This window comes from Pezoporus occidentalis, unplaced genomic scaffold, assembly GCF_034315485.1.
Source record: "Pezoporus occidentalis ecotype Australia unplaced genomic scaffold, CSIRO_AGI_Poc_V1 ctg23, whole genome shotgun sequence".
NCBI lineage: Eukaryota > Metazoa > Chordata > Aves > Psittaciformes > Psittacidae > Pezoporus > Pezoporus occidentalis.
The window spans coordinates 2,133,620-2,146,222 of NW_026914180.1; positions in this window are offsets into that span (position 1 = coordinate 2,133,620).

Sequence of the window (12,603 nt, forward strand, 5' to 3'; positions counted from 1 at the left end):
ATCTCTGTATTACAAATTTTACCTCAAATTACTCATTTTTTGAAGACATTATGAATAGAGACAATAAAAACATGAGGGGTGAGAGCTTTTCCCTTTGACAAGGCATGAGAAACACCAGATCAGCAATGTATTTCTGTTTATTCCCTTGATAGTGATGTAGCACAATAAATATACCAATGAAGTACATGAGAATACCAGGACAACTGTAGCATGCTTCATTTAACTACCTTAAGTGCATACATTACCCTGGAAATTAGAAGTGGCTTCTGTTCTTCAGAGGATGGAATTGTGAAGCCGCTTTGCATAAGGAGCAAAGGAACCATTCTGACTGAAAGGTGAATAGTTAAACATTCTTCAAGGGCTTATGTGCCATGGCTCTTTCGAGGGGATCTGTGATGCAGCAGGCCCCTTGGCTCCTGCTCAAACTCCTTTGAATTTAGCAAAACTAAGACTGGGATCTGCAGCCGGACAGTGAAACTTGTTGAATGCTTCCTCCTAGTGGTTTTAGATCCAAATTACATAATGAAAGCATAAGAAAAAAAAGCTGGGACCTCTATCTCAACTATAGAGATTGAAACCTAAACAAATAATTTAAGAAGGAGTTTTAGCAGAAAGAAGAGAGCTTAGAGGGAATGGGTGAAAGGGTTGTGAGGAAAGAAAGCTGTAGTTTAAAGGTCAGAAAACAAAATGAGTGAAAATTTCCAGGGTAAAAGAGAATTAGACCATGAGTAGGAAGCTGGAACAATAATAAACAACTCATTGACTATATAAGAAAGTAGAAGTTAAAATAAAGAAGATGTGGGATTGGCATAAAATAGGACAGGTATGAGGTTTTATAACACTGTCAAATTAGGGAAGGTAGCAGGAGGGAAAAAACACTCCATAAAAGCTAACCCAAACGAAATATTTTTATTTGCAAAGGCAGTAACAAGCCATTCAAGGAATCAGAGGTTTGCTAATCTGAACTAAGTATGTTGCAGGGCTGCAGAACCGATTTTGAAGGGAAATAATGAGAGACTTGAAAGAAAGTGTAAAAGTGAATGAAATAGGTTTGAAATCTATTTACTAAGAAAGAAGAATATAGTTGATCTTCTCTAGTGGTACTCTGATAAACAAAATGTAATAGGGCTGAGAAGAAAGCCCTCTACTGGGCTCCAGCAAAGCACTGTGAAGACGAGGATAAACTACTGAAACAGAATGGTTGTGATGTGTAGTGTGATGCAATCATGAAATAGAGAATTGTGAGGGAAGATCTACCAACTGAGACATAATCCATGGAGGACAGGATATGCTAATGTAATGGGAAGACATGGGTGAGGTTGCCTCTGCACCTGTATATGCACTGGTTACTGATGCTCAAGAAATTAAAGAGCTTCTAAGATAGAGGATTAGAAGGGCTTTAGGAAGAGGCCTGGAATCCTAGCTTGTTTAATCCTGCAAAATGAAAGTCAAGAGGAGAGACATGACTGTTCCTAAAAGGGTATAAATGTCAGTGAGGGTTAAACTAGAGTACTAAACAATGCTTATTTTGAATACAGCCTGCATCAACCATGACCCTTCCTCCCAAATGTATAGGAGGGGTGCAGTTTTCCCTGTGAAAGCTTTCCATGACCCAATGGCTATAAACCAGAGCTCTGGAACAGAGAAAAGCTGGAAAATGCACATAGAAAATTGGTCATCCATACTGTATTGGTCTCAAAGTACAGGTTGTTCCAAAACAGCAAGATCCAATCATCCAAACCGTGTTTGCTTGTCTCATCCAGTCAACTGAGTCAGTTGTCCCTAACTAAGACATCATGTGCTGGGACAGCAGTGCCAGAAGACGGAAGGATATTTTCCAGCAACAAATGCAAAGTAACTTTTGCAGGAGGTATAGCATATAGCAGAGCAGGCTGGCATGTTCACAAGTCATGTGCAGGACAAGTGTTAGTATAATTGCAAGAAAATAAATGCAGAGGGTTGTTGGACAAGTACTGAGCTAAGGTTTGTGCGAGCTGATATGAAAAGGAGATCCAGAGGGTCTGCTTTTGGATAATGTGAGCACAGATCAACTGAGCGACCTTAGTGCAGTTTGCTATGTTATATATATGTATATACACCACAAAGAATATCTGCCCCCTGGTGCTTTGTTTCACAGTTAAATAGGCTTACACTTAAAATCACAAGCCTACCTTCTCATTTAAATTAGCTTGATTTCAGCTCCAAGCCACTAGTCCTTGGTATACCTTTAATGCTACATCAAAAAAATATTTAGTACTTGTTATTTTCATTCAATGAAAGCACTTATTCGCTATCATCTCTCTGTTTATTATTTTAATGATGTGGAATGACCTCTTAAAGCCTTTCACACAGGCATTTTTACCATCAATCAAATAATCTTTTGGCTGTTTTCCACATATTCGTATAGCTGACCCATCACTGCCACAGCTGTAACCTGTCATTATAGCCCTGATGGTATGCAGCCAATTTTCCTTCTCCTGGGGGCTGAAACACTGACTGTCAGGAGCTTTCCTGGATGTGGCAGGGAAAGGGTTAACCCATTCAGCCACCAGGACCCAGCTGTGAGATATAAAAGGTAGATAATAAAAAGAGTGATATAAGGCAGGAGATGATAGCTTGGGATAGGGGTGAATAGGTGGGAGGAGGATGTTTGAGATCTGTCAAGGTGAGGTATGGGAGAGCTTGGTATTGTTCTGGGGGTGAGGCAGGGGTAAAATAAGTGGTTTGAGGACTAACAGCTGTAGGAAGACTTGGATGAATTTAATATGACTGGGTGATTTCTGATAAGGTATGAGCTTCTGTGGGTGGGAGGATCTGCATGAGGTGAGGCATCTACTCTGGTAAGCCATGGGATCACCTTGAGGTTTTATTCAGGTGTCAAACTCCTTAGGGAAAGGAGATGACCTTGTGCCATGAGAGGGGTCAGGCTGAGTCTGGCCCAGTGAGAAAATGCATGTCTGGCAGTATGTTGAGGAGAGGCAGCTGGGCTTGCTTGTCAAAATAATGTGCATTTTTCACTTTCTAAAGGGAGAAAGGTCAGTCAGCATCTTTTTTTCATAAGATTAGTAACCTGGGAAAGTTTGGGTTGCTTTATATTTTTTCTTCTAAAATAAACATTTATTCTGGGAAGGAAGCATCTATCCTGATGTAGGGAGCACTTGCTTAGAGTTGCTTCTACACCCTACCCAACCCTCCCCCAGGTGGGAAGGTCTTGAATAGGTCTGTTCCCTTGTTCTGGCTTGGCACTTCTCAATGGGTAAACCCAGTGCTGGTTGTGAGTCTCTGGGGCATTGAGGTCTTGAGTTCATTTCTCGGTACCATGCATGATGTGGCTCTTGCCTCGGGTTTATGATTTTGGCAGATCTTTTACCTCAATGAGGCTCAAGTTATACTTTAAAATTTCTTAGTGTAAACTGCAACCTTTACTCTGGATTACATTGCAGGTTTCAACACAGGAGCAATGCTTTGCCACAGCAGACTGACTGAGAAGTGACACTGTGAGGCAGCTGGATTATGAAAGGATGCCAGGTCATGTATGATGCAATGACAGCATTTCCATTGATACCCAGCTGTAGGGCTACCTCATCAGTGTGCCCTTGTACAACTCCACCTGTACAGCACAGTGACTTAGGGGTCTGTTACCCCTTACATATGTCATTAACAGTTTTAATGTTTCAGTGGGTCAGGTATCATATTGTGCACTGTTGTTATTACCTGAAGGATCAAAATGTTTAATTAAAGTGGAAGATGTCAAAACTTTCTCTTTCACACAACTGTTTGCCGTGAATGCTATTACACTCCTGAAAAACCTGTGGCTCACTTCTGAGCTAAAGATGCCTACACAGGTAAAACCAAATCCTATGAAAAATCCCTGTGCAGGACAGGATGTAGCCATGCTACAAATAGGGAACATGACTGAACTCTTTTTGGTGGTCATTGTAGTTTATTTTAAAGCCTCTGGTAAAAAGCATTGCCAAGCACTGATGGTAAGCAGCAGAGAGGCTAGTGAGCTTAAGATGATCCTATTTCCTTCACACTGCTCTTAACATCAATTTTGATCATACTGCATCATGCACTTGGTTTTATATGTAGGTAAATCTTCTGCAAGTGCATTTGTCAGGTTCTCTGGGCAGGAAGCAGGATGCTTAATGTAAATCATGTAGACCTAAACATGTAGGGTGCTTCACTGATGCTGGTGGAATGGGAGGGACACTGCAAATGGATCCTCCCAGCAGCTCAGCACCCATTCCCATCTAATTATGGGTAGCAGGTGCAAAATGCAACTTTAATTTATCCTACCTCATTTATCTAAGGACAAAGATCTTGATCAGTCTGAATACTTTCTTTTCATAACTATTCTCCTTCTCCCTTCAGTTCCTCCCTGAAGTTTTTGGAGACTTATTTTTGAGAGAGATGTTTTTTAGGGAAAATACAGCTGGTGAATGTTCAGGTTCATGGGGCAATTAGTTCCCTCCTCCATTGAGGCTGCAGTACATCAGCAAGAAAAATCATAGTGATGCCCACCATCACCCAGAAGTGAGTTAATTTCAGCTGTTAATTAATTTTTAATTCATCTGGGAAATTTTTACCCACTTTTCATTTTTTAGTTATTTCTGAATAGGCCCTCAGCTGGTAGGATTTGATTGATGGTGTTGAACCCATTTATGCCAGCTGAGGACCTTGTCTGCTGAAGTCATCATTAACTAAACCAAAGTTATGGGTTTGGGGTCCTGGTCTTTGTTAATTTTTTGTTGGTTGTTGTTTGTGCTTTTGTTTTGTTTTGTTGTTTTTGTCAGTCATGAGTAAGCTAATGTGGAGTTTATACATTAAGAACAATCCAGAACTCTTTTTTCCCATTTTGATTGAACTGTGTTCTGAGCTGGTCTTACGCATGTTACCAAGCCTTTTACAAATACTGTTGTATCCTCTATTACTTGAATTCTGAGAACTTCCTTAAAAGTTGATTTTTAATTTATTTGCCCAGTTCATTAGCAGACATCAGTCCCAACATTCTCCTCCAAGCAGCATCTCTTCAGACAAATAAACTGATTATGACGCAGTTTATTGGGCACCTGCTCCTGTGGTCTCTTTTCAGAGTGCACCTTCATGCACTGCTCTTTGCTCAGGAGGACACTGTCTCTACCTTTCTCAAGCTGAGAAACATCTGAAGTATGGTGGCTCTCACAAAGAGCAAAATGACAGAAAAGATGTTAGGAAGTAGGCACTGTTCAGGCAGCTGGTATTTTGTAAGTGGGGTCTTCTGGTTACACTTAGAGCAAAAACTTACAAGTTCCAGGAGAACTGGTCTCCTTAAAGGTTTTTTGAAGTGAAAAAATAACCACCACCACCAAAGCCCACAAACACCAAAAAAACAGCAAATGAACAGCTCCACCATGTATGTACGTATATATCCACACATACTTATCTAAAATAAAACCTAGTTGAATAAAAGAAATGCAAATAAAAATAGGTAAGTGGGAGGACTGGGACTAGATGCCTTTACATCTTACTGCTCATCAGTCAGTTCAGGAAGAACCCCACAAAAGAGCTGCATATTTATGGGTGGATTTATGTGGTAAAGGTAACCAAATACAATTTATCACTAATACAGTGCAACCTCAGCTCTAGGCTCACGCCATAAGTTAATGCAGGGGAGAAAGGAAGGTCCAGAGATTGATTGATCTTCCCATCCAGACATGGATAGTCACATATCTCTTTGCTGACCCTTTGGAGGGGAGACATGATATGACTTATTTGGACTTAGACTTAAGTCTAACTTTTAGACACCTTAATGGGAGCACATTAATCCCACTATAACTCACACAAGATTGGAAAAAAACACACAAAGCTAACAGCTGTAAAGCACTAACCTCTGATGGGTTTACTAGACAGTCACGATTCTGGGAGGAAGTCTTGGACCCTGCATTGAGCCCAAGTCTGGTTAAGTCCAGTGACTACCCTCCTTTGTTGTAGTTTCAGAGTTTCTTGTGCTACTTTATAGCCCTAAACCAGTCATGGCCTTTGTATCTAATGAGTTTATAAGGCTGAGTTACTATTTGTGCAGGGGATATTATTGGAGCCATGTTCTCAAAGCACATGGACTTAGAGTTCATTCTGTTTGGTTTTGGGGGTTTTGTTTTGTTTGTTTTTAAGAGATGACTGCTTTTGTTTGCCCATCCATTGTGCAGGATGGGTTCATAGCTGAGCTTATCTTTGTGTTGGGTGCTAAACATGGGACATGAAGTGAGACTGTAGAATGATGGGATGTTCTTGAGGAGGGATTGACATGAGTGAGTAACTGCTGCCAGTTGTACAAGAACAGTAAAATGGTGACCCTGTTTGTAAGAAAAAAGGGGTAAACTGTCACTCAGTTCAGAGTACCTGCCTTTTACATGTATTCACAATTCAACTTTTCTTTTACTTAAGCCATCTATTTAAACCATCTTTTATGTTGTTTTTTACTTCTCTTTCAAATGTGAGTATAGAAAAAAAACAAGAAGTGAAAATCTGTTCTCAAAAGCAAAATACGAAAAGTGGCAGGCAGCAGGAAGTACATCTCCAGCATCCATTATTTCTGTCAGATTCCCAAATGCCCACAAAGGGAGGCCACTCTTGAACCCATCCACCTCTTTGGGAGACCAAAGTCAATTGTCAGGATTTTGTGTTATTTGTCCGTGGGTGGCTGTGTTGAGGGACAGCAGTTCCCTTCAAAATACCTGTCAGAAGCCCTAGCTGTATCCCATTTAAAGTCACCTCCAAAGCAATGGTTGAAAATAGACGAAAGGACAGATAAAATTAAAAACCTCTCTGAGAGAGCACTCAAAAGCTCTGTAGGAAAAAAAAAAAAAAGACTTTGCTTGATGATGAGGAGAGCATTCAATATCCAGCGAGGGTCTGACCCTGCACTCAGAGGGGGTCAGCTTGGAAAGCAATATGTGGTTGTTCAGTGTTCACACGATGTGCTTTAACACTAGATTTCCAGTCAAGAACACTGCAGTTCTTAAAGGCTCCATTTGTCAGAGGCAGGATATTGCATTAAGGATGAAGTATGAAAAGCTGAGAGCATTGAGCAATTATAGCTTTGTTTAAAATCTTTTGCAAAGAGGCAAACCAGGAGGATTCAAAGGATTTCTTGACTTTTAGTAGGGCAAATTTTTGAATGCTTGGAGGATGCAGTGACTTCACTGTAGTTTATCCCAGCAGGTAATAGAGCTTGTTGCATTAGCAGCATCCTTGTTGAATGCTGTCCTCCTCCTGCCTTTGTGAGTGACAGGTTTATTACATTAGTGCTACAGGCGATTTATGCTGGATGGTTGTCTTGTTGAGGCTCTAACTTTGTCTCAGATCTAGTTTGGTGTAAAAACCGAACTGTTTTTTCCTGGGGAAAGGAAGATGAGGGGGAAATCATTGGTAAGACCTGGTGAAAGTTTCAAGTTGGAAGTGAAAGTAAACAGGAGAGGGGTGAGATGTTTGCAGACTGTCTGCAAACAGGCAGATGAAGGAGAGAAGGAGAAAGCCCAGAGGGGTGTGAGAGCTAGTGACTGACTCTTCACTTGGCACAAGAGGCAGCTGGTGGATATATTTGGCGATTATTTCTGGTTTGTAGCGTTCACTCAAAAGTGGAGGGATGGTGGAGATCTGCATGTGAAAGTATCTCCTCATCTTGGGTCTTGTTGGTGCCTTTTGTATAACTCCAAATAGGGAATGGATCAGCCCAACAGACCACCAGTTTGTGAGTGCCTGTTTATCATTGAATCCTTTTCTAATTTCTCCAGGCTTTTGCTGATAGCCCATCCTCTTTGTGCCTTCATCCCACCAGGAGGATGAGTAGCAGCACTCATGCAAGCAATCCCCAAAGGCAAATGGACTCAGACAAGTTGCCCGTGCACATGCAGCATCAGGATAAGATTTTAAGATTGAAAGAGCTTGGTGGCAGGCCCCCTATGTTCATCTGGGGCTTCTCAAGCTGCTCAAGTTTGAAGATGCTAAAAAAATATTAATGACAGGTCCTGAATTGAGTCATGTCTTCCTCTTTTCAGAAAGACAGACTCTGTTGTCTCAGATCTGTGTTGCAGTAGATTTAGGTTGGAAATGGGTGGAAAAGCTAGGTATGCTAGGGAAATGTGACCAGAAATAGGTAATCTGGTGGACTGAAGACTTTTGCAAACAAAATAACATGACCAGTCACAGTCCTGCAGCCTACAACCCCTGGGTTGTAACTTACTAAGTAGAAGGATGAAACCATCAGTGAGGAGCACAAGAGAAAGGGCACTGAGGGATAAAGATGACGTAGAAACCTTACAGGAAGCCTTACAAGAAGAGGAACTGGAGGACTCAGCTTAATTTTCCTCAGATTTGTCAAGCTTTTATCAGAAATTCTGAGTCACTTAACCACTTGTAACCACAGTTTGCCTGAGATCTGGCCTATGCAAGCATTGATAGGCCTAGAGCATTCCTAAAGAAGTCCTCAGGATTATTTCTCTACTGAAAGATGTGGTCTTTATTGCTTAGCTATACTGCATCTTGCTACCCCAAGCACTTCCCAGAAACTGAAATGTTAGTGTCTGAATGCAAACTAATAGGCATTACAATTAATTAGAAGATTCAAACTAAAAAAAGTAAAAAGGAAATGGTTCATGATTCACTTAAAATATTAAGTAAATGTACTGGAAGGAAGCTTGACTTTAATTAGTGTTAAGATGGAGGAGGGAAGGCATGATGGACTGCAGTGAAAGAAGAGGGTACTAAATGCAGATTATTGCTTTCAATTTCCCTCCAGCCCTTGTGGGGGTCTTCTCATTAGCTCTGCCTCCATGATGCACTTGAAAGCAGGTTTCTAACTGCAGGGTCACAGGTAGTGTGACCAATCAACCAATTTTCTCTGGCTCTTAGAGATTTTTTTTTGTGTGTCTTTAGCACAATGAAATGTAAAGATGATCCTTGGAGATCCTCTGTATATTGTACAAGGGGTGGCTCTGGAGGCAAAAGAAAGGCAAGGATTTGCTCAAAGTGCCTGTGCAAGGAGAGGAAAATGCACAGCAAATGTAATTTGCCGCAAATCAAACATGATTTTACATCAGGTGTGGTTGATCTTGTGGTGCATTTAAAGCACCAACATTTCTGGATGCTTTAGATTCTATGTGGATTTCTTTTCCTAGAAACGCTTAACCTTTCATTGGGTCTGCTCTGAAGCCCTTCCCTATGGAAATCACAACCAAAAGTCCCTTGGAGATAGATAGGCTGAGAAAGCTGGGGCTGTTCAGCCTGGAGAAGAGAAGGCTGCGTGAAGACCTCATAGCAGCCTTCCAGTATCTGAAGGGGGCCTACAAGGATGCTGGAGAGGGACTCTTCAGTAGGGTCTGTAGTGACAGGACAGGCAAGGGGTAACAGGTTAAAACTTAAACGGGGGAAGTTTAAATTGGAGATAAGGAAGAAGTCCTTTACTGTGAGGGTGTTGAGGCACTGGAATGGGTTGCCCAGGGAAGTTGTGAATGCTCCATCCCTGGCGGTGTTCAAGGCCAGGTTGGACAGAGCTTCATGTAACAAGGTTTAGTGTGAGGTGTCCCTGGTCATGGCAGGGGGGGTGGAACTAGATGATCTTAAGGTCCTTTCCAACCCTAACTATTCTATGATTCTATGACAAAAAGTTTAAACTTCACCCTCCTTAAAATATCTCCCTTGGGCATTTGATGTCCAGCTGCACCTAGGAATTCTCTGGGTTCCCTCCACAGGTTAAGCCTTATTGTCCCTCAAAGCCACTGAAGACATGGCAGTGTCGTCTGCTGAGAGGTTGCAGGGTTAAAGCAACTTTGGTGTCATGAGCTGGTGCTTTTAACCCCAAAAGGAGGGAACAGATTTGTATTTCTCAGTCACCCTGAGAAGGCTCAATGTGTGATCACCCCCTTATAGGAGGTTTTATCTAACCCGGGAAAGGGGGGGATCAGATAACTTTTTTTGAAGAAGCTAGCAAAGGGGAGCTCATGTGAGGTGAAGTTTTTCTCAGCCTTTTGAGTGTCAGAAATTCATGGGGTCTGTGATTTATTATGATGCAGGGAATATGGGAGGAATGGAAAGCTTTGCTGGAAACCTGAGGTCTGCCTTTCTGACACTGCTAATCATGAAACCCCATGTGAGTGCTTCCCCGTTTAGTGAAGCAGTGTTTCTCTGCTCTCTGAACTGCCTAATTACCAAATATTTGCACTGTCCACAGGTGGCAGGAGTGTGCTAAAGGGACATAATTTAGCCCAGCACAGCCTTCATCCCCTTCTAAATTAAAATACAACTGTATTCTGCTGTGACATTAAGTGGCCTAATTTGGCGTGGTGTGGGGTGTGAGCCTCTTCAAGGAGGCAAAAGGCATTTTACTTTAATGATGTGAGCTGTTATGTATCTGTCAGAGCACTGAACAATTTCTTCACACTTGGACACATTCATTGACAGCAGCATTGCCTGCCTGTAATTCCCTCCTCCCCCCCCCCCCGTTAAATTAGATTAGCTCACGTTAGGATTATATGTTTGAGTGTGATTGAACAAATGTAGCAATTTAGCCAGGCGTTATAGTATTTCCCCATGGATGCTTGATGAAAGATGCTCCATGAGGATGATATACTTAATTAAAAGACAGAAGCTGAAGACTGATACAGATGTATCCTGACACAGCAGCTGGGTTTATGTCAGGGTCTCTTTGCTTATTGAAATTGAAGTGGGGGGTGAGAAGGAATCAGGGCTTTTATAACAGAGGAAGGAGAAAGCCCATATCGCAGACAATGTTGTACAATGAAGCTTTATCACCATCCCTGACGTGACCCAACAGCAGGCTCAGTCCTGGTGCAAACAGGGGCTGATCTGCTTTCTGTAGCACAGATGTGGGGGTGCAGAGGGGACCTAGCCTGCAGGTTTTCTCCGTTCAATCACAGTCACAGTGGGGCTGGGATGCCAGCAGAAAAGGGAGCTTGGGGGGAATCCTCATTAAGGGGGGTCAATATGAGACAGTCGAAACCTCTTTTGCCTGGTTAATAAACGAGCAATGCTAATCTGATGCTCTTTCTTCATCCTACACCCCCTGAATCTCCCGTCATTTTTAGATAGGAAAACCCTTCTTGTCCTGGTATCTGCCTTTATTTCAGAGGGAATTGTGACAAATCGCAGTATTTCTCTTTTCCGGTAGAGGGAAGTATTGGCTCAATTGAGTTTTGCATGCGGCAACCTCATGGCACTTCGTGCTAAGGGAGATTCTCATAGCGCTTACTCCAGGTTGTAAAAGGCTTTATAGAAATCTAGGGTGTGTGAAAATCAAAGCAGTGCACTGAGCTCCAGCAGGGTGGGAGGGCAGAGGAAAGCCTTCCGAATTTTGAAGGAAAATATTTTTATTTCCTTTCTGCCAAATGAAATTTTGCAAGAAAAGTATTTCTAAAGAAGCATGTTTTTTTTTTTTTAAGGATAAAACCAAAAAACCATGCGTTTTAAAACTTAAACTGTTCTCCTGTTTCAAGAGCTGCACATTTTCCATTTTCTTTGTTTCTGTTTAAAAAAAATAAAGGCAGCAACAGAAGTGGAGGGATATGGGATGAAAGAAAAGCTTTATAAACATCTTGGGAGAATAAATGGCGCTTTGCAACCAGCATTGCTGCCTGTAATCCCTTTAAGAAAACAGTGATTGTTTTGTGGGGGAAAAAGGTACCTTTCTGGAGAGAAATGAATAGAAAGATGACATCAACTGATCTCCCGCACAGTATTTATTTTTTTGCTGGTACTTACTTCCATCTGACATGCACATTTATTGGGTTTCAGCTGACTTGCCTGAACTTTGTCAGATATTCAGTAAGTCGGCATTACCTAAACCTTTCTTGCAGAAAGGAAGATTTTGGCAAGGCAGCACAGGCTTAATCAATTTACCTCTCTGATCAGTCTGCCCATAGCGTTGCTTTATGATTAGTATTTTCATTATGAGTTGCTCCTGTGCCAAGGATGCTCCCCGCTTGCTGTGGGAGTTTGATGCTGCACAGATCCGGTACCCACCCCTGAAGCGGTGCCTTTGGTGCATGCTCCTGCTTTATGTTTCTGTATCTTCTGAAGTTATGCCTAAAGGGACGCAATTTAGAAACAAGAATTCAATGTGTACATATTTGAACTGAAAACTGGGCAAGAGGACAGTTTTCTGGGCTGTGCGTTGAACTAAAGGGTGGGATATGGGGGAACCATCTTAGTCCTGCTCCTGGCATGGAATAAATTTGACACTTAGCTTTCCTCTCTTGTTCTTCTTCCTCCCTTTTATTCACCTTATTTATTTTCTTTGTAAATACTGCTCTGTTTTTTCTATAACCTGGGTTCTGTTTTTCTATAACCTATACAGTGGGCTGATTTTGTTATCACAGGATTGTGGATTTGCTAGTATTACGAATAATTTCTCACTGTCTAAAGGCAGATGAAACCGGCTGCTTTTCCTGATGCTTTAGTAGATTTTAGCTTTACTGGGGTTTTCCTTCCTGTAAAAAAGCAATAGAACTGAAAATTTACAGTAGCATTACCTATTACAGACTGCAAAAGAGAGACATGAAATCTTAAGCTCAGGACCAGTGGATGAAACATTAGGTGAAAGCCTGT